The sequence below is a fragment of the Plecotus auritus genome (assembly GCF_963455305.1).
Source record: "Plecotus auritus genome assembly, chromosome: 12".
NCBI lineage: Eukaryota > Metazoa > Chordata > Mammalia > Chiroptera > Vespertilionidae > Plecotus > Plecotus auritus.
Window position 1 is genome coordinate 39,295,618 of NC_137778.1, and position 21,639 is coordinate 39,317,256.

The following is a 21,639-nucleotide window of genomic DNA, read 5'->3' on the forward strand; positions in this document are numbered from 1 at the left end:
GAGAGAGAAAGAGAGGGGGGGGGGAGGGAGAGGGAGAAAGCGCCTGGCGCAGTGTGCGTGCTTCCACCTGTTCACAGCCTCCCTTGGGACTTGGGCAGGGGGCAGGGTTTTATACCCAGCTCCTTAGCACAACTTCAGTGAGGAGCCCAGAACCCACCCGGGGACCCGAGCCTGGGCTCCTGGCTAAGCGGCCCCGGCGTGGAATCTGGTGCACAGGCCAGGCCCTGGGCAGGAGAGGTCTCTCTGTGTCTTCCTTGAAGTCACCCTCCAAAGGAGGTCCAGCCCAGCTGGTGTGGCTCAGTGGTTGAGCATCGACCTATGAACCAGGAGGTCATGGTTCGATTCCCAGTCAGGGCACATGCCCAGGTTGTGGGCTCAACCCCTAGCAGGGGACATGCAGGAGGCAGGCGATCAGTGATGAGACAAACTCTCTCATCACTGATGTTTCTATCTCTCTCTCCTTCTCCCTTCCTCTCTGAAATCAATAAATATGTAATAAAATAAAAAAGGGAGGTCTAGGGTGTCCCTGGGCTCGGGTGGTGGCATTCCGGTCCCTGAGGTCATGCTGTGCTTCTGGATTTCAACCTTCCAACACCTTCTCCCTACACATGCGCGCGCGCACACACACACACACACACACACACACACACACACGGCATCCAACGGTCCCATATCTGAGTAAGGTCAGGGTCACCCCTCGGCGTCCACCTGTCTGGCCAGTCAACCATGAATCTAGCGGTCTGGGAAGGCGAAGGAAATGCTGAGAGTGAAAAGCAGCACCCCAGCGTGGGCGCTGTGATGGTGCGGGGGGGGGGGGGGGGGGTGTCTCAGAGCTGACTGTACTCACAGGAATCCCAGACTTTTACTGCGACAGCTGCTGGTTCCCCCTGCATTCTCCACCCTTGTCACCCTCTGACTCAGGGCCCACCTGGCTGCCCAGGACCTCAGAGGAAGGCCCCAAACACGCCAGTCCTGCCCCCCGCCGCTCCCCCGCCCGCCCACCCCCCGTTTCACTTCACACATCCAAATAAGGAGCTTTCAAGTATGTCCAAAAGAGGTCCCTGCACATAGGAGACATCAGGCCTTGGGAGCTCTGTAGCTTTGAGGCAGCTTGGGGAAAGAGGAAGTAAGGTGCAAGGTCAGACAAGGTCAGGCGAGGTATGGGAACTGATGTCCTGAGTCCTGGGGACAGGATGTCCCAACAGCCCATGGGGTCGGACCAGCTTGGGGCATCTGGGCTCTGCCACCTACCTACTGAGTGACCAGTCAGTAAGTTACCGTCTCTGGGCGGAGGGGCTAATTCCTACCTTCTGGGATCAAACCGCCCATGGCTGCTGTTTCACTTACCAAGTCTGTGCAATGGCTGCCCGTGTTCCCCACCCGCCTTCACCTTTGCTCCCACCGCTCTCCCGCTCTATCCCCCGACCAATGCCTGTTCTCAGCACTCAGGGCGTGGGGTCCCCTGCCCGGCCCAGGGAAAGGGTTGTCAGGACTGAATGAGATCCGTGTGCCAAGTGGCTGACCCAGGCCCTGGCCCGGAGGAGGTGGTCAGTAGCTCCAACAACACGCACGATCTCAGCTCACGGCAGCTCCATCCTTCCAGGAACTCGGGCCAAGAACCGTGGAGTCATTACTGACTCTTTCTCTCACATCCTCCCCCGGAACCACCGGCGAATCCTGCTGCCTCTCCCCGTCAGGCAGCGTCCCACCTCTTCTCACCTCCTCCCCACACTCTACCCAGGTCCGAGCCCGCCACTCCCCTCCTCCGTTACTGTTTCCCGCCAGGTCTCTCACTGCCCTTCAGTCTTTGCTCAGCACTGTAGGGACAGGATCCCACCTCCATGGCTCCGTTTCACTTAGCAAGTCTTTGCGATGACTGCTTGTGATCTGCCCACCCCTCACCTCTGCTCCCCCCGCTCTCCCCTCCATCCCCCTGGCCGACGCCTGCTCCTCCGCACTCGGGCCTGGTGTCCCCTGCCTGAGCCAGGGGTGCACGTTCTCTATGCCCACGTGACTCAGCATCCCCTTCCCTGTGAGGCCACCTGGACCACTAGTTACACTGCTCCTCAACCCCAGCCAGGACCCCCTCAGCATGACCCTGCACCCACAGCACTTAACACCTTCCAGAACACCACGCGACTCACTGCTTATGCTGGTGAATGCCTGTGGTCTGTTTCTCTCACTAGAACGTAAGCCCCAAAGATCTTGGTTTTGCTCCCTTCATATCTCAAGTTCCTAGAACTCAATAAATATGTGTCGTGTGAATGACAGAATCTCACCACAACCCTATGAGGTGGTTAAGGCAATCAACTCCTTTTAAAAAAATTTATGTTGTTATTGATTTGAGAGACAGAGGGAGGGAGGGAGGGAGGGAGGGAGGGAGGGAAGGAGAGAAACATCATGTGAGAGACATGGATCAACTGCCTCTTGCATGCCCCCTACTGGGGATTGGGCCCAAAACCTGGGCATGTGGCCTGACCGGGAATCGAACTGGCGACCCTTTGGTGCATGGGACGACGCTCCACCAACTGAGCCACCAGCCAGGGCGGCAACCAACTCCTTGTAATGACAGAAAACCCCAGGCTTTCTACAGTTAAGTTCTGCTCTCCCCTGGTGCCTGGAGACAGGGGGGGGTGACCGTGGAAAATGGCTCCCCGTCTCCTCGGTCCCCTCCCCTTTCTGGTTCTCCTGCCCTGGGGTGCTGCCCCTTCAGCTCTGGCACAAGCGCAGAGGCAAACCCCTGCCCTTGGCTCCCTCCTGCACAGCTGAGGCCAACTGGAGCTTTCCTGAGTTTTTACTACTTCCTACCATGAGAGAAAATTCGGGAAATTAGCACCGAGGTACAAGAATCATAAAAACAGTCTGCTTGATGGAGTGCAGATTGCTGGCCCAGTTCTCAGAGCGAGGAGACGGTCTTGTTTCCAGTACCTTCTGAGGTGTCCGCATTCTTTTTTTTTTTTTTTTAATATACTTTTATTGATTTCAGAGATGAAGGAAGAGGGAGAGAGAGAGAGAGAGACATCAATGATGAGAATCATTGACCGGCTGCCTCCTGTATGCCCCCACCGGGGACCAAGCCTGCAACCCGGACATGTGCCCTTGATCAGAATCAAACCTGGGACCCTTCGGTTTCCAGGCCGATGCTCTACCCACTGAGCCAACCCAGCTAGGGCCAGGTGTCAGCATTCCTGCCACGGGTGCCAGGATAACAAAAGAAACAGGGGCAGCGGTGCTTGTGATGCGGCTGCCTTCTGCAAAGGCCTCCCTTGCCAAGTCAGGTCGCCCCTGCCCGGGACTTGGAATTTGATCACCAGGGAGCTTTACTTTTAATTAAACAATGACCCTTTGGTCTCCCAACTACCTTGTTGCAAATGCAGCTGGGAATGGGGCAGCTGGAACACAGAGGGAAACTGATGCTCAAAGCGGGGCCATATCTGGAGGTTCCACCAAATCGGTACAAGATCCCAGGGAAGCTGATGCTCTGGGAGGGGTGTCTTTGGAGGCAGAATCCTTATACCTTCTTGGGAAACTTTGCTTGGCACAATGAAATCCATAAAGGACCTACTGTGTGCCAGGCACTGTGCTTGGTATTGGGGATACAGCGGTGAACTACACTGAGTGGCCAGATTATTATGATCTCTGAACACCTAATAATCTGGCCACTCAGTGTGTGTGTGTGTGTGTGTGTGTGTGTGTGTGTGTGTGTTAGAGGCCCGGTGCATGAATTCGTGCATGGGTGGGGTCCAGCTAGCCTGGCCAGGGGGTGGGGACATGGACGGTTGGCCGGCCTGCCTGCTGGTTGAACTCCTGGTTGAGGGGACAATTTGCATATTAGCCTTTTATTATATAGGATATACACTGAGTGGCCAGATTATTATGCGTTCAGAGATCATAATAATCTGGCCACTCAGTGTAGATGGACAGGGCTCCTGTCCTCGTGGGGCCTACTGTCTTCAGGGGAGACAGACATTAAGCAAATGCACAAATAATGATTCTTAACCACAGAGGCAAGACCTCCGAAGGAGACGCACGCAGTGCCATGAAAATGGACGACAGGAGAACTTAACTTTGTGCAAGGCGGGGGAGGGGGTGTCACAGGCTTTGAGTGAGCGCTGGCAGCAGGACACTGTTCGATTACTTCTAGCATGTCGAAAATGGTCTCCCCATCTGTCCCTGCAGAAGGCTGGACAGAGAGTGGGGCTCTGAGGCCCTTGGCAGCGGGCAGACCCCTGGGCAGGGGGTAAGACCTGGCCATGATGGGGCAGGGGGGGTCCTGAGGGTGCAGCCTGGGCTCTGCCCCACATTCCTTCCGGACCCAGCCCAGCCCCCAGCACCCCGAGCCAGCCAGCAGGCTCCTGGCTCTCAGCCCGCGGATGCAGCGGGGCAGGGCTCCATGACCTCACTGTAATGGTGTCCTCCAATCCCGCCAGCAGGAGCAGAAAACAAACACCGAAAAGTCCCCTAGCGCTCCCAGATGCCTGCGCAGGAAGACTCAAGGCTCGGGGTGTGGGCAGAGTGCCCGGCTCAGGAGGCCTGAATGGGATCTGAAAGTGCTTGCTGCTTGCTGAAAAATACCAAAGATTGCTCAACATTCCTTTGACCCCAGGAGCTGGGATTTGGCAGGAGGTGATGAGAGCTGGGGACCTGGAGCCTGTGGGCCTGCCATGTGGCTCAGGACTGACAGGGAACAGTCCCTCCACCCTGCTTCCTAGAGGGGGGTGCTGTACAGACCCCACTCCACAGACACACACACACACACACACACACACACACACACACACACACACACAGGGGCGCGGAGGTGGCGTGGACTCTGGAGGGTCTGGAAGGAGGACAGAGAAACCTGCAGGTTTCCGTGGAGGAGAAAAGACGGTCCTGTCCTCTGGTGACAACTGCAACATCATTCTACGTCACACTCAGCAGCAAGGAGAGTGCCGCCTGCCGCCCTGCCAGCCGACGGGCTGATCAGAGAGGCACTTCCAGGTAGCGCTGATGGGACTTGATGGCTGGAGTTAGAGTGAGGAGTTGATGGTATGGAGGTCCTCGGCGTGGGGGAGTGTAAAGAGGGGGACGCCTTTAAAAGAGAAAGGGGGAGAAGAGGACTGGGATGTGGAGCATAGAAATTTGGTTTGGGAATACTGCATATTTTAAAACAAACAAACAACAACAAAACGCAAAGAAAAAACCCACAAGACCCAGGGGATAAATAAGCAAAAGCATTTCCTCAAAAGAAAACACGCAAATAGCGAAAGAATAACCAAGTGTCGAGCTCATCATTCCATTAACTAAGACCCTGATGGTTGAAAAATAATCGAAATTTAAGTTTTACAAGTGTAGCTGAAAAGAAGTTAGGAATGATTCACAAAAGACTGGAAGAGCAGAGGAGCAGCTGGGACCAGATCCTCACAGCCTGACAAGGTTCACTCCATCTCATCTGTCTTTCTCTACACGCCACCCTTCTCTCCCTCAGACAGGTACTGTCCGTTCGGCAGGAAGTGTGACTTTAGGGAGCTCCTCTGGCTCGTGGCTCACGGATTCCCCTCCAGAAAGCTAGTAAGACCTGCTCTTTCTGGTCTCAAGGTCAAACATGTCAAGGAAGGGCTCTTCTTCACCGAGCATGGCCCATCAGCCCAGGCCCAGGGTGAGCTATCATGACTGGCCACCCTTAGGCCAAGTACCCTTCCTCGGGCGGATAAACAGTGTCGGCGGCAGGATGTAGAAGAGAATGGGCTCACATGTTAATCAGGAAAAAACGCTATTCAGAAGGTGGCGATGTTCTTCTGGGCCGGCAGGGCCGTAAGTAACTCCCCGGGTTCCCAGCACATCCTCATGCTGTTCTTTCCACACAAATAATGCCCCCGATGCCCGCCCTTCCTTCCTTCCTTCCTTCCTTCCTTCCTTCCTTCCTTCCTTCCTTCCTTCCTTTTTTAATATATATTTTTTATTAATTTCAGAGCAGAAGGGAGAGGTAGAGAGAGAAGCATCAATGATGAGAGAGAATCATCGATCGGCTGCCTCTTGCACACCCCACACTGGGGATCGAGCCCGCAATCCAGGCATGTGCCCCGACCAGGAATCAAACCGTGACCTCCTGGTTCATAGGTCGATGCTCAACCACTGAGCCACGCCGGCCGGGCTCAATGCCCTTTCTACCACAGTACAACCAGCCCCTTCCCAGCGGGATGCGACTCACCTCACCCAGCTACTGCAGCTCCCAGTCCACAATCTACTAGATGGGAACTCTCCTTTTGCTCGGGTGGTTTTTGTTCATTCTCGACGTTCTGAGGCTTAGAACAGCACGTGTAGGTGTGGATTTATGGCTTTTCCCACTCAGCATCCCGGAGCACTTTCTGTCTCGGGATTCTGGAGCGTTTTTCCGATCTCTCTTCAGCCTTCCCGTCTGCTCTAACCCTTCCTTTGAGCCTCCTCTTGCATGGAAACTCTCAAACCCCTTTCCACGTCTCGTAATTCCCCTCACAATTCCCTGTGCTTTGTTGTTGTTGTTGTTTTTTTAAATCTCCTGTGCTGAGTTTGGGCGAATTCCTCCGTCTCCCAAAGCACCAACTATTTATTCAACTATGTTGGGTCCAGAGCAGCCGTGGGCAAACTACGGCCCGCGGGCCGGATCCGGCTGTTCTCTCTGGTTCTCTTGCTCTCCCCTCCGCTCCTTTACTTTGAATTTATATTAGTTCACACAAACACTCCATCCATGCTTTTGTTCCGGCCCTCCGGTCCAGTTTAAGAACCCATGGTGGCCCTCGAGTCAAAAAGTTTGCCCACTCCTAGTAGAGCTTCCTCCATCTGTTCGGTTTTTAAGTCAAGGCCTGGATTTTTTTTGCTTCCAGGGTTTCTAATCATATCCACTGAGTCTTGTTCATCTCTGCCCTCCTCTTTTGAGGATTCCAAACACGCTTATTTTACAATCATTTTCATCTTGCTCTATCATTTTCTTTTCATGTGGAGGCAGTTTATCTCTTGCTGATTGCTTTGGTTGGCAGTCTTTCTTCACATTTGTTTTCCTGTTTCTTTTGTTTCCTGGCCACGGAGATGTTTATCTTCTTTTGAAACGTGTCCTTTTTTCTTCTTCTCTTTCATGCCTCACTCTTCACTGTAGAGGGGAGGTTCGGGGCGCAGGCCCTGGAGACTGCCTGTGCGCACCCCTGGGCTTACTAGCTGCCCAACCTCAGACTTCACCTCTCTGAGCCCCAGTTCCCCCCTGTAACTGAGCGGGAATAATAGCCCTACCTAAAAGGGTTGTTGGGAGCAGCGAGTGAGCCCTCAAACAGTGCCTCAAACGTAGCGCGTCTCCTGCGTGTTAGATATTATTTCTGCGCATTTGGAGAAAATGAGGAGGTAGGAGTGTTGCTCGAAGCATTCACTTAGAGGCCAACTGACAGCACGTCCAAGTCCAGGGTTCCTGCGTGTGCCTGTCCCTCATGGTCAAGTCTTCTCGCGGCTCCTCATGATCCTGTAACCGACAAGCGTTGGTTATGTGATCACTATAAGCACCAACCACCTCCACCTCCCCTCGTGTTCAAGGCTGGTGGGAAATGGCAACTGTAACAACTGCCATTTAAAAGGAGGAGCCATACCGTGGTCCCTGGCCTGACATTCAGACCACATCTGGCTGGACGGGACAGTGGGGTCAGGGCTGAGGCTGGGGCGTACGCTGCGTCTCGGCACAGAGGGAGGGAGGTCTCTGGGCGCCAGCCCGACTCTCCAGCTTTGGCCTGCTGGGAGCATGTCCCTTGCCCACATTCACGAGGCCCCTCGTGAGGCGTGGATGGGGCGTGTGCAGAAAGGATCCCCCCCGATCTCACCCACCACTTCATACTTGGGAATCACCTCATGATAGAGGTTCCCAAACCAGCTGGATGGAGGAGTCTCCTGGGCAATCCGGTGCAAAGACCCGTTCTCCGTCACACCCCAGGTCCACTGGCTCTCCAACAAGGTGCTTGGGACTCTTTTTTTTTTTTTTAATTTCACCTTTCATTAAACAAACCAAATCCAAGAACTTTTCAATGCCTGAGAGAGGGTTGCCTCACAACGGAACCATCAGTTCATGGCTGCAGGCACGTGGCTGAAGTTTGGCCGCGTCCCGTCCCAAACGCTCCCACGTCGCCAGGAACAGAAAGCTCAGCGTGCGGATTCCAGCCCAAGCCTCCCTGCGAAAGGCACTTGCTCCGCTCCCCCACCTCTCCTTGCGGCTCAGGGGACCTGGGTTTGCGTGGGGGCCCCTTCTCAATCCCAGTCCAGAGCTCGCACTGCTGCCGTCGGGGCTCGGCAGGGTCACCTTCACCGGAGCTCCGGGGCCTCCAGGAGCAGGCCTGGCTCAGGGCCGCGGCGTGGCACCCGCACAGGCATCAACTGGCGCAATGCTCCCTGACACCCGTCGCCTCCTCCACTTCTTTCTGGCCACCAGCCAGCCTCTCGTGCTTCTCCGAGGGGAAGCCATGGTGCCTGGAGCCCGGCCTGGGAACAGGGTGGAGACAGGGCCACGGAGCAGCGGACAGCCCCTCTGGGAGCTCCCCTCCCCCGCCCACCCCAGGATCTAGTTTTAATAGCCATCCCAGGTGATTCTTATCACCAGGGAATTTTTAAAACAATCACTTTTGTGGTTAAGTAATCATACGTTTGGCAGACTTGGGCTTTTTTTATTTTTATTTTTTATTTTAGCACTTCAATCCTGAAAAGCTTGATCATCTCACGTGAGTTTCATTGGGGCGCCATGAGGGATAAAGGGCGTACTGGACCCCACCCACATGGCTCCAGATTCTTAGAGCGGCTCCGTAGGCTCCACCCTTCCTCTGGGCTCAACAGGAAACATGGGGATGAAGGCAGGGCCGCCTGGTCCTGCCCCTGCTCAGGGACGTTCATCTCCCACGGGGCAGGGGAGAGGCTGGGAATTCCTCATCAGGCTCCATGCTGCCCTGCTCAGGGGCATTCCTATCCCCTGTGAGATGAGGGGAGAGGTTGGGGATGCCTCATCAGGCAGAGCGTGTACGACGTGAGGGGCTCGGCTAGTTGTGGCCCTTTATTTGGGAGCTTGTCGATTTCCATGTCCCAGTCCGGGTTGCAATCTCTACATTAAGATTCTTCTTGGCTTTCCTCTCCACGTCAGCGTCATTCTCTCCAATGGGTTTTGTGTGAAGAGCAGAAACATGCCCCTGGCAGGGCTATGGCTCACCTCTCCCTCCGCACCAATACAAAAGGATGGGGCTTGTTTCCTCCCATCAAAATATTTCACATGACAAGCAAAGGCTCAGCAAGGCTTAGCTTGGCTCAGGCAGCCTGTGGATTTGGGAACACGTGTTTAGAAAGAAGAGGAGCGCTTCCCGGAAGAGTCTTTTCTGGGTACCCGTGCTCTACCCCCAAACTCAAAGACATACAAATGAAAATGGCAATTAAATGCCCTTGGAACGGAATGGAATGGGATGAAGATACCCTGCGGTTTCCCACTGCTGTGATAACAAATCACCACAAATTTAGTGGCTTAAGACAACCCAAATATCTTCTCTCACAGATCTATAGTCCGAAGTCTGACACAGTCTCACTGGGCTAAGATCAGGGTGGCACAAGGCAGGGCTGTGTTCCTTCTGGGGTTTCTAAGGGAGAGTCCATTTCCTCAAGTTTGCCAGCTTCTAGGTATCTCCCACATTCTTTGGCTTGTGGCCCCTCCTCCTTCCTCGAAACCAGAAACCTGGTGCTGAGTCATTCTCACATAGCTGTCTTTCTGGTTCTCTCCTGCTTCTCTCCTCCACTGCTAAGGACCCTGGTGATGACCTTGGGCCTGTCTAGATAATCCAGCAGAACCTCCCCATCTCGAGTTCAACTGATTAACAACTTTCTTTTTTTGATTATTATTGATGAGAGAGAGAGAGAGGGAGGGAGAAAGGAAGGGGGGGGGGAGAGAGAGAGAGAGAGAGAGAGAGAAACATTGATGTGAGAGAGGAACATCGACTGGCTGCCTCCCCTATGTACCCAGACTGGGAATCAAACCTGACACCTTTTGGTGTATGGAACGACACTCCAATCAACTGAGCCACCCTACCAAGGCCTGATTAACAACCTTAATACCCCTTTGCCACTACGGTAACCTACTCATAGGCTCCATAGATTAGACATCTTTGGGGGGCCATGGCTCTGCCTACCACGGCTGGTAAGAGGGCAGTGAGCAGATCTTCTCGAATTCTTCTGGTGAAGGAATACATTTGCATGACATTTCTTGAAAGCAAATGGATAGTTTGGTAATATAGGCCTTAAAATATTCATATTTGTTCATCTAATAATTCTAATAATCTTTCCTAAAGAAATAATGCTAAATATATAGTATATATGGGGGGATAGAATTTAATAATGCTAAATAAGGAATATAGCATTTAATAATGCTAAGTAATGCTGAATATATAGTATATATGGGGGAGGGGATAAAATGTTCATCCCCACTTTATTTATCCACCAACAAAATTGGAAACAAACCTAGCACCCAGGGACAGAGAGGCTAAGTAAACCATGTTATGTCCATATAAGGAAACATTATGTTGACAGTAAAAAGTTTTGTTTCTGAGAAGCTTTAACGAAGTAAAAACATGTGTATGCACCAATGTGAAGTAAAGAGAGGATATCTGCACTGTCTTCTCAGTTTTACCATGAACCTAAAACTGCTCTAAAAAACAGTCTATTTTGTAAAATATATTTTTATTGATTTCAGAGAGGAAGGGAGAGGGAGAGAGAAATAGAAACATCAATGATCATTGATTGGCTGCCTCCTGCATGGCCCCTACTGGGGATTGAGCCTGCAACCCGGGCATAGGCCCTTGACCAGAATCGAACCTGGGACCCTACAGTCCGCAGGCCGACGCTCTATCCACTGAGCCAAACCAGCTAGGGCTAAAGTCTATTAATTAAAAAAAAAAAAAAAGAGGAGGATGCAAAACAATCATAGATACACTATAATTTTTTAAAACACACAGATATGCAAAACGGCCTACCACGGGTTACACTACGGAGGGTGGGACTCTTGGCAGGTGATTTCTTTCTCTCTATCTGCCTTTGGATTTATTGTTCAATTGCTCTAAGGTGCAGAGCATTGGATTCAATGTACTCCTTGTCTCATGACACTTTTTTCATCATGAGTTCAGGAGTGGCCACTTTTATTTACTTGTTAGTCTGCTGGTTATTTTGATCATGGAATACATAACCAGGATCCTAATACTTAAAACAATAGCATCCCTAAGCATATCTCCCCACAACACACACACACACACACACTCCGGAAATGCTCCCTATTCAAGATAACTGTGACCTTGAATCCCATGTTTATCTTTTCTTCGTGTTTTGTTTTGTTTTTAATATAGTTGTGGGGCATCCAGTGTGGGATTGCTGCTCTGAACATTTGTGTGCATGTGGATCTAGTCTTCAACTCATTCGGGTAAACGCCAAGGGGTGGGATGGCTGGGTCCTCAGGGAAGAGGATGTTCAGTTTTATAAGAAACTGCCAAACTGCTTTCCAAAGTGGCTGCCCCGTGTTGCATTCCCACCAGCAACGAAGGAGAGTTCTCGTGGCTCCCGTGCCTGCCAGCCTTTGACCTGGTCAGTGTTCTGGCTGCGCTGACATGTGCTGGCTGTTGGCCGTTCTGAGAGGTGTGAATGGTATTTCCTTCTTGTTCTAATTTGCAAATTCCTAATGACTATGATGTTAAACATCTTTCCAGATGCTATTTACCACGCGTCTGTCTTCTTTGCTGAGATGTCTGTTCAGGTCTTTGGCCCATTTTTTTTATTCATTGGTTTGTTTCCTTCTGCCATTTGATGTCAGTAAATCCTTCCTACTCATCCTTTACACCTTAACCCACTGACCCCATCCCACTATGTACCTCTTCTTCCTCACAGTTACCACAGTTGCAACTGGAGGGGTATCTGTCTAATTTTTTTGAATGCTGGCTGTTTCCCTGAGTCTGGAAGAGCAGGCACCGACCTGGCTTTGTTCCCTGGACGAGCCGAGCGCTGCGCCGGACACCCGGTAGGTGCTGCACCAGCATTTGTGGAGTGAGGGATAAACCAAGAACCTCACTGAGAAAGAAGGTGGAGTCGGGGAGAAGGTCATCTAAAGAAACTACTATGGGTGCATAGTTTGACCCGAATTTCAACGAGTGTGTAGGGCAGTGGGAGGAGGCAGAGGGCCCAAACCACAGCCAAAAGGCACAAACCTGTAAGACTGGGGTCAGGAATACTAACGTGTGAACTGGTGAGGCTCAAACGTACGGCTAGGACCGCAGAAAGGCTGTTTTAGAAACTATCTGGAGCAAGAAACCTAACTAGATGGAAGAGTCAGGCCCCACACTTAGTGGGAGGGGCATCACTTTCGATGCAGAATGTTTTTCTCCCTCGGGGAGAGTAACTCTCAAGCTGGAAAGTGCAAAGGCAAATTCCAGGAGAAGCCTGTCCAGTCCCAGGTCGGTGGTGAGGTGTGGGAGCCTCTGGCCACGTCACGTGAGCTTCGGTTCAGGATGAACCTTCCAGGACTTGGGAGACATGATTGCAGAGCCACAGTCCATGATTTGTGAGAAATCTGCAAAAGGCACCAGTAGCAGGGAAATGTGCACTGTTGCTCAATTTTCAAAAAGGGAAAGATATGCATTCGGGTAAGTTTGGTTTCCTCTGACTTTGGAGCTTGACACTGACTCGTGGCAGAGAGGGTTTGGAGGAGGACCCCACGTGTGGCCCGTGCAGACAGGGGGACTGCCCGCATTCAGGCTGCAGGGACACAGATGCAGCAGCAGAGAGAGCCTGGGTCCCTCGCCACGCACTGCACAGACTAGGCCACACACACAGGCAGCAGCGAGAGAGAGATTTTTGTTTCATTGTTTTACTGGACTGAGTGGTGTCCCCCCAAAACTTATGTCCACCTTAGACTGTGATTTTATTCGGAAATAGGGTCATTGCAGATAGAATTAGGTATGAGGAGGTCATACTGGAGTAGGACGGGCCTACATCTAATCCGACTGGAATCCTATGAAGAGAGGAGGACACACAGCTGCCTGGGTTACCATGGAGACAGAGATTACCGCGATGCCCCACAAGGCAAAGGACGCCAAGGACTGTCCCCACACCAGAATCTGGGAGAAAGACTCCCTGAGTCTCTGGGCAGACCCGAGCCACCAGCACCTCGATTTCCAACTCTTGGCCTCCTAAACGTGGGAGAGAATCCGTTTTTGTTGTTTTAAGGCACCAGGTTTGTGGGACTTTGGAATGGCCATCCTAGATACACATCAATGTGGGCATGTGAGGTTCGAGAAATTTATCTGGGAAATGAGAAGATTACTAAGCAGCTGTTTTATCTGTTTGGATAAGTCAAGAAAGTGCTGAAATGACATCTTGTAGATGAAGTGGAGCAATGTGGGTGAGAGGGAACACGAGGCGAAGGGTTGCAGCCAGCGCAGCTGGATGCATTCGTGCTGACCTGCAGGCCGTGCGCCTCTGCCCCTCCTAGTGACGCGGGTAACTCTGCAACTGTGATCTCTTCAAATGCATAATGATGCAAAGTCCGTAGAGATAATAGGATAGATGTCACATTCCATATTCACATTGATCAAGAGAGCTAAAAGGATGAACCAAACGCCCCTAGGCAAAACTTTATGGGGAAATATAACGTCAAATCTTTAGGTTCAAAAAGTCAATTTGCAAGAATGAGCCAGAGGAGACCTGGATTGGAAGCAGCTCAGATGGGAAATTTTCTGGAGATGTGCAGTTGACATACCGCTTTGAAGGCAGTATGAGTTGATTACTCAAAAAAGAACCAAAGGCACGGCCGGTGTGGCTCAGGGGTTGAGTGTAGTCAACCTATGAACCAGGAGGTCAGGGCACATGCCCTAGATGTGGGCTCGATCCCCATTGAGGCAGCCGATCAATCAATGATTCTCTCCCATCGTTGATGTTTCTATCGCTCTCTCCCTCTCCCTTCCTCTCTGAAATCAATAAAAATACATATATATATATATATTTAATGTTTTTTAAAAGTAACAAAAGCTTAGACCACATTCATCCAGATGTACTAGTAACCCTAACGCATTAATCAAGTTCCTTACCGATAGGTTGAAATAATTTAATATGGGTCATTGGAGTGCTTCCTGGGAAAATCAGATGATTAATGACTCAGGTTGATACACAGGCCTGATGAAGTGAGGGTAGCAGTGAGGGGAGGAGGGCAGTTTCCAGGAACATGCTCAGCATGTAGGAGATATGCAATGAGCAGCCTCCAGATCCCCACTGACCCTTCCCAGTGGTGCCCTTCCGGGAGGCTGTGTCAGAGGAGCTGAGGCGGATCAGGTAGGAGCTGCAGGCAGGGCCACTGCCCCAAACAACAACGCAAACCTGCAGGTGAGCAACAAGGCTTGAGCTGCCGCAGCGCCTCCACCTGCCCGGCCTTCCCAGCACTCTTGCCCCTGCCTCCCCATCTGGCCCAAACCTCTTTGTGGCCCACCCAGCTCCCAACTCTGCAGAGCAGGGAATTCTGGGAAATGTAGTTCCAGCTAAACTGACACTGTGCAAATCCAACTTCGGAAAGGCTATGTTGTGCCTTTTCACCTAGAAATACACTTATAGAAAAAAAACTATAAAAAGAACTCCTGTATACCCTTCACCCAGCTTTCCCAAATGTCAGCACCTTACACAGCACAGTATAATGGTCCAGACCAGGAAATGAAGCTTGATACTACCAATTCACAGGTCTTTTTCAAATGAAGTTCATCGTTCCCCCTAATCTCCCTTTTCTGGTCCAGAACCCAATCCAGGCTCCCACACAGCACTTACTGGCACGTCTTCTTCAACCTGGGACAGTGAGTCAGTTTTTAGAGACTTTTCCAGAGTAAATGTGACAAACCAGAAAATGTCTAGAATGTGAGGGTCTGGAAAGCCAGAAGCTGGAAGACCCGGTGCCAGAATGAGCTGTCCGCCCAGAGGAGAAGTCGTCAGGGGATGCGTTAGTTGTCTTTAAAGTCGTCTTCAAACGCGGGAGGACCCTCATGCAGAAGATGGAGTGTTGCCCCAGGGGATGGAAACAGAGCCAAGAGGTGCTTGGCACCACCCAGAATATTCTATCAGTGAGAACTAACTAACCATACCCTGGGCCTTGCAGAGCTGGGTGAGGGCAGACAGACAGGCCTGAGTAACCAGAAGCCAGGCAGGGGAGGGTCAGGGTGGGGTGGGGTGGAGGAGCAGAAGTAGCCATGGAGCAGCGGGCCCAGGCCCTTGTGACTTAGGGACGGCGACTTACGGATGTCAGACTCGGGGGAGAGCAGAGCAGGCAGAGGCTTGATTGGCAGGCCCCACGGAGAAGGTCGGGAGACAAGAGCAGGAGCAGAGGGCCCCTCCTCTAACAGGTTTGCAGCCCAAACCCACTATTAACAGGCAGCTTGTGACACTGCCAATAGCCCAAGCAGCGGGCCATCTGTCCAGTGTGTCTACTCTACGGCTCTCTGACCTCCCCTGAGTGGGGGCAGGGGAGGGGCTCTGGAGGAACAGTGGGGTGTTCTTTGGTCCGGGGCTTCTGAGCTGGGAACAAAGGCACACGGACACCTCCTAGGGGGTGCTGAGGCATGCTGGGGGGTGAAAGTCACCAAATCCATGACTCTGACTCAAGTCTGGACAGTTCCTGGGACTTCCTGGCCAGGGTTCTTCAGAGGGATGTTAACCACATCTATTTGAAATGTATATCATCATTGAATAACACGGCCAATTAAATGGGACAAGGAAAAGCAATTAGCTGCTGCATAGGTAAGGGTGGTGTTTCATTTCTGTTCTTCTAAACCAGCCTTGGGCAAACTACGGCCCGCGGGCCGGATCCGGCTGTTCTATCTGGTTCTCTTGCTCTCCCCTCCGCTCCTTTACTTTGAATCTATATTAGTTCACACAAACACTCCATCCATGCTTTTGTTCCGGCCCTCCGGTCCAGTTTAAGAACCCATTGTGGCCCTCGAGTCAAAAAGTTTGCCCACCCCTGTTCTAAACCAATCCATAGTTGAATTTTTCTGCCAGGTTAGCTCAGCAAACATTTACCTAGTAGTTAACCAACATCCTCATGAGATGTAGCTAATGACTGTATCACAATGCAGTAGCCTCAACACTGGCCTTGTCCACCCACCTGGCCACTGATCAACAGGTCTGTCTGCCATTCATCCATCATCTCTCCCTCCAGCCATCCATTTATCTCTTCATCCATCAAGCCAACACTTGTTTAACTTCCACTACTTGCCAGGTTCTGTGTTGACTGCTGGGGGCATACTACTACTACTAATTATAATAATTTATATATATAAAAAGCCAGCAACTGGTAAGCCTTAAGACTGGAGACCAGAACACCACGGCCCCTCGCCCATGCTGGCCCCGCCCCCCAGGGAGCGGTTAGGGGCGCCCCTAGGCAACATGATAGGGTGCGAGGTTGATGGGGGAAAGTCGAAGAAATAGCAGGGAAGGCCCTAGCTGGTTTGGCTCAGTGGATAGAGCATCAGCCTGGGGACTGAAGGGCACTGGGTTCGATTCCGGTCAAGGGCATGTACCTTGGTGGCGGGCACATCCCCAGTAGGGGGTGTGCAGGAGGCAGCTGGTAGATGTTTCTCTCATCGATGTTTCTAACTCTCTATCCCTCTCCCTTCCTCTCTATAAAAAAATCAATAAAATATATTTTTTAAAAAAAAGAAATAGGGGGGAAGGTCTTAAGGGTCTGCGGGGTTGGGGTGGTCGGCCGTGAGTAGGTTTGGAGTGTGCTGGGGAAGGAAGAGGAAGATCCGATTGGAAAACGGCTCAGCACAGTACCTTTCTCATTGCGAACCGGGACGGCGCCAGCCGTGGACTGGATGGGCGGTTGCTTCATGGGTGCGCTTGGGACCCACATGTTCATGGCAGTGGCAGTGCTCCCGAAACTTCACTGATTCCAAGTCGTAAACAGCCATCAATGTCAAAGAACAGAAAAATCCTCTCCAACTAGAGGCCCTGGACTTGCAACACGACTGAAGGAAACACCATTTAAGGAGGAGCTAGAAAAGCCGGAAGTAGGCGACCAGAGGATTGTGGGATTGTGGGGGACGCCTGGGCGCCTACCGCTAGAACGGGAGCCTGTTACTGCGCATGTGCATAGGTAGCCTTAGCGTCCTCAGTCTGTCAGTATTTGGACGTGACTTCTGGCGGGAAACTATTTAGATTGAGGTTTGCTGTTCCCTTGCGGCGAGGAAGATCAGAATTAAAGGTTTCCTTTGTTACCTTGGTTTGAAGCAGAGGAAAATGAGATGGTGACGAATAAGAAACTTTGGAGATAGTGAAGGGCAGTTTGTCCAGACTGTTGAGAGCTCAGAATTAGAGTTTAATTGGGATAGAAATCCTGCTGGTAGCACCTGATGCCTGAAATCTGAGCACTCTACTCTTAGGTTTTCCAGTTCAAGGTTTTGGAGACTGCCTATTGAAACATTCCTGGTTGGGAAGTGTTTGTATAGAAACCCATAAGTATTATTTGCTGTGTTTACCATGCTTAGCTCTCTGTAAGGAATATGGAATAATGTTAAATACCTCATGTTCTCAAGAAGCTTGAATTTTAAAATAAAAAATATATAAATATTAAAAATAAAAAAAGAAGAAGCTTGAGTTTTAGGGGCGAAATCAGGCAGGCAGGCAAGTGGTTAGGAGCTAGAGGTCCCGGATTGTGAGAGGGTGCAGGCCAGGCTGAGGGACCAACCCCCCCTCCAGGCATGAATTTCGTGCACCAGGCCTCTAGTAATAATAATAATAAAGACATCTTTCCTACTCTCAGGGGGCTTATTGTTTAGTGGAGGGTAGGGGGATGGAGGTAACAAAACAATGAAAGTGTCACTTGGGTGAAACAGACTTAAGCTAAGGAAGGTTTGATTTCTATTTAAAATTCACCCAATTGAGCAATTTTTAGAGATGATTCAAAGTCATCTGTAAGGAATAAGTAAAGTTATTTGAACTTCCACATGCAGGTTCAGACTTTATGTGACTCATGAAACATTCTTGGCACTGGAATCAGATTCAATGAGATTCAATTTAATTAATATGTATTGCGTGCCAACCAAGAGGGAAAGGATAGATACCCCAATACCTCCCCTTTTCAGAATCAAGATCAGGAGAACCTCTCTGATGGGCTGACATGGTTCCCACCTCAGGACCACTCGTGGGAAAAGCCACCAAGGGCTGCCCCCAGGAGGGAAGGCGACTATGAAGACATGACCTGACTTCTGACCCGGTAACCCCAGCAGGGAGCCCAAGTGTGGAGTGTCCTTGGCTGAGTGCCACGCTGAGACCATGGGAGTGTCTTCCCTGGAAAACCAGCATGGCCTGTGCATGGGTCTGAACTGTCAACACCAGCGCAGCCCTGAGCTGGGTGGGACTGTCTATGGTCAACGGTCAGCACTTGTGGTCATCAAAGGACCTGGCCCCAGGCACTTCCCTGTCACTCACTGGTTACCTGAGTTGGCTCAAGTCCCCAGTCATGAACTGGGGTCATTACAATTAGATCTTTGGAGGCTTCAAGGCTAGCTTCATAGGCTACATGGGAAGACTCTCTGTGACTAAAACAAGGGTGTGAATCGGGAACCATCTCGCCAGCATTTTCCCATCCAAGGGTGTGAATCGGGAACCATCTCGCCAGCATTTTCCCATCCATAGTAGGATGATGCTTGACTAGCTATCTGATTTTCACCTTGATCTTGGGTGACAAATTGCTGATGGAATCTTAAGTCATTCATTGTATTGCTCTACTTTAGACAGTAGCGTTATTTGCTTTTTTTTTTTTTTTAACCTGACGTTTCTAAGCCCAACTTTGCTGTAAAATAGGGTAACCCAATGTTCCTCATAGGATGATTGTGTTACGTGCCCCTTTTGTGTTAACTCGTTTTATTCTAACAGCAGGCCTATGGGATGTGTACAATTACTAGCCCCAGTTTACAGAGAGGAAATAGGCGCACAGAGAAGTTAAGTAACTTGGCCACGATCACACAGCTGGGAAATAGTGGAGCCAGCACACGAACCCACAATGCCAGTCCCAGAGCCTTGCTCCTGAGTGCTGAACTATCCTGCCTGGTTATTGTGGCAGAGACACGAATCCAGTCCCAACTCAGCTGGAAAAGTGGCTGAGAGTAATGAAATGTCGGTTTCTTTGAATCTGTGCTAACCCTTGGCCAAACAGGGCCCAGTTCCACCTGTTTTGCTAAATCACCTCAGTATCTTATTTCCCTTTATTTGTTTGTGCTAAATGGTCACTTTAATAGTGCAAAATGGTCAAATGCAAGAGAGAGAGAGAGAGAAACAGAGAGGCTTGGGGAGAGAAACAAGATTAACATAATACCCTGTATTATAAATAATAGCTTGGGTCCAGCTGGACATAAAAAATCAGGCCAAATAAGGGGAAAAATGACGATCCTCTTTTGAGTAACATGTTTAGAAACTAACATTATGCCCCTGAGAGGCTTAGCGAAAAATAAGAATTTCCCATGTCAAAGAGCCCTGGGAATGATCGAGACCGGGGCCCCAGAGACAACCAGAATGAAATAGAAAGAGAAGTCTGAAGCAGTCGGTACCCAGGCAAAGGGTGCAGGAAGGAGAGACAGAGAAGCAGGCAGGAAACCGTGTCGCCATGGAAACCCACAGGTGCTGGATGATGCTGCCCAGAGCATCTGGTGCTCCCGTGCTCCGGGCTGAACTTGTCGGCACTTTTCAAACTGCAGGTCACAGCTCATTAGTGGGTAACGAAATCAGCTTCATGTTTTAAGACTAGAGTTTATTTTAATCATGACATTGACTAGAACATCGTCTTTCGCATGATCTGTCGTGGACAATCTGCCTCGTTTTTTTTTTTAAATTCCAGGGTCACGGACTGATGCTTTCGTCACATTCAGTCAAATAGTAGAAATGAATCACTAGAAGGAGGACCAGGCTCTTGGACGGCACAGCAATGTCCAGTTGCTTTAACAGTCTCTAAAAACACTCCGTTAGCAGCTTTATTGAGGTATAACTCACATAGCATACAACTCACCCATTTAAAGTGAACAATTCCATGGTGTTCAGTGTATTCACAGAGCTGTACACCATCACCACAGCCAATTCTAGGACATTTTCATCACCCCTGAAAGGACCCTTCTGCCCATGAGCAGTTAAGCCCTTTTCCCTCTGGATCCCCCCTCACCCACCCACCCATCACATGACCACACCCCTGATCCATGGTCAGCTGATGGACAGTTAGGTTGTTTCCACCTTTGGGCTGTTATGAACCATGCTGCTTTGAACATATGTTGTCATTTCTCTTGGGTAGATGCGCTTAGGAGTGGAATTGCTGGGTCACATAACTCAAGGTTTATCTTTTCTTTCTCTCTTTCTATCTTTCTTTCTTTTTATATTTATTTTTATTGATTTCAGAGAGAAAGAGAGAGGGAGAGAGAGATAGAAACATCAGTGATGAGAGAGAATCATCTGTAGGCTGCCTCCTGCACGCTCCCCCACCGCGCCACCACCACCCCCCCCCCCCCCGCCCCAGCTCCCGGGGCATGTGCCCTGTCCAGAATCAAACCAGTGACCTCTTGGCTCCTGGGTCGATGCTCAACCACTGAGCTGCACCCGGCTGGGCTAGGTTTACCTTTTCAAGGAACCAGCATGCTGTTTTCATAGCAGCCGCTCCGTTTCACCTTCTCACGGCTGTGTCTGAGGGTTCCATTTCTTCACACCGCCACCAACACTCATTACGTGGCCGTCCCAGCGGGTGGGAGGTGATATCTCACCGTGGTCAGTGTTCGCATTTCCTTGATCGCTAACGACGTCAAGCATCTTTTCGTGCGCTAAAGCCCAACTCTGAATTTCTGCACGCGATGTTCTCGCTGCTGGCGACAAGCAGTTCGCAGACCTCACGTCGAGTAGCACCGGCCGGAAAGCATGCGGCCGGAATGAGGTCAAGTGCCGTTTTAGAAAATGCTTGTTTCGGTTTACGTACATGCGTTTTGGTGTTCAGGGTCAAGATACAGAATGTATTTGTGTTTCCGACCGCTTGAAAACCTTGCCCACACTGACCTCCAGCCAGAGGGAAGCAGGCTGTCCTTGAAGAGGGACTTTGTCCTTCCACACACGGAGCACGGTCAAGTGCCACTGCCCAGGCTCTGCGGACGTCTGACGGGCAGCTTAACCATATGAAGCTAATAAACAGGGTTGGACTGCAAACCCATTTAATGCATAAGATAGGCTCCCTATTTTGAACTCTGCGACATTTCAAAAGCTATTCAAAAAGACGATTTCCACTGTGTGTGAATGCGCTACGAACTGGATAACAGTTTTATTATTTTTTTTAAATATATTTTATTGATTTTTTTACAGAGAGGAAAGGAGAGGGATAGAGAGTTAGAAACATCGATGAGAGAGAAACATCGATCAGCTGCCTCCTGCACACCCCCTTCTGGGGATGTGCCCGCAACTAAGATACATGCCCTTGACCGGAACCGAACCTGGGACCCTTGAGTCTGCAGGCCGACGCTCTATCCACTGAGCCAAACCGGTTAGGGCCTGGATAACAGTTTTAAAAACCTGGGAAGTGTGGCTGCTGCAAGGAGTCGTTTGCTCTGAGGAATTCCTAGAGGCAGGTTGTCGATT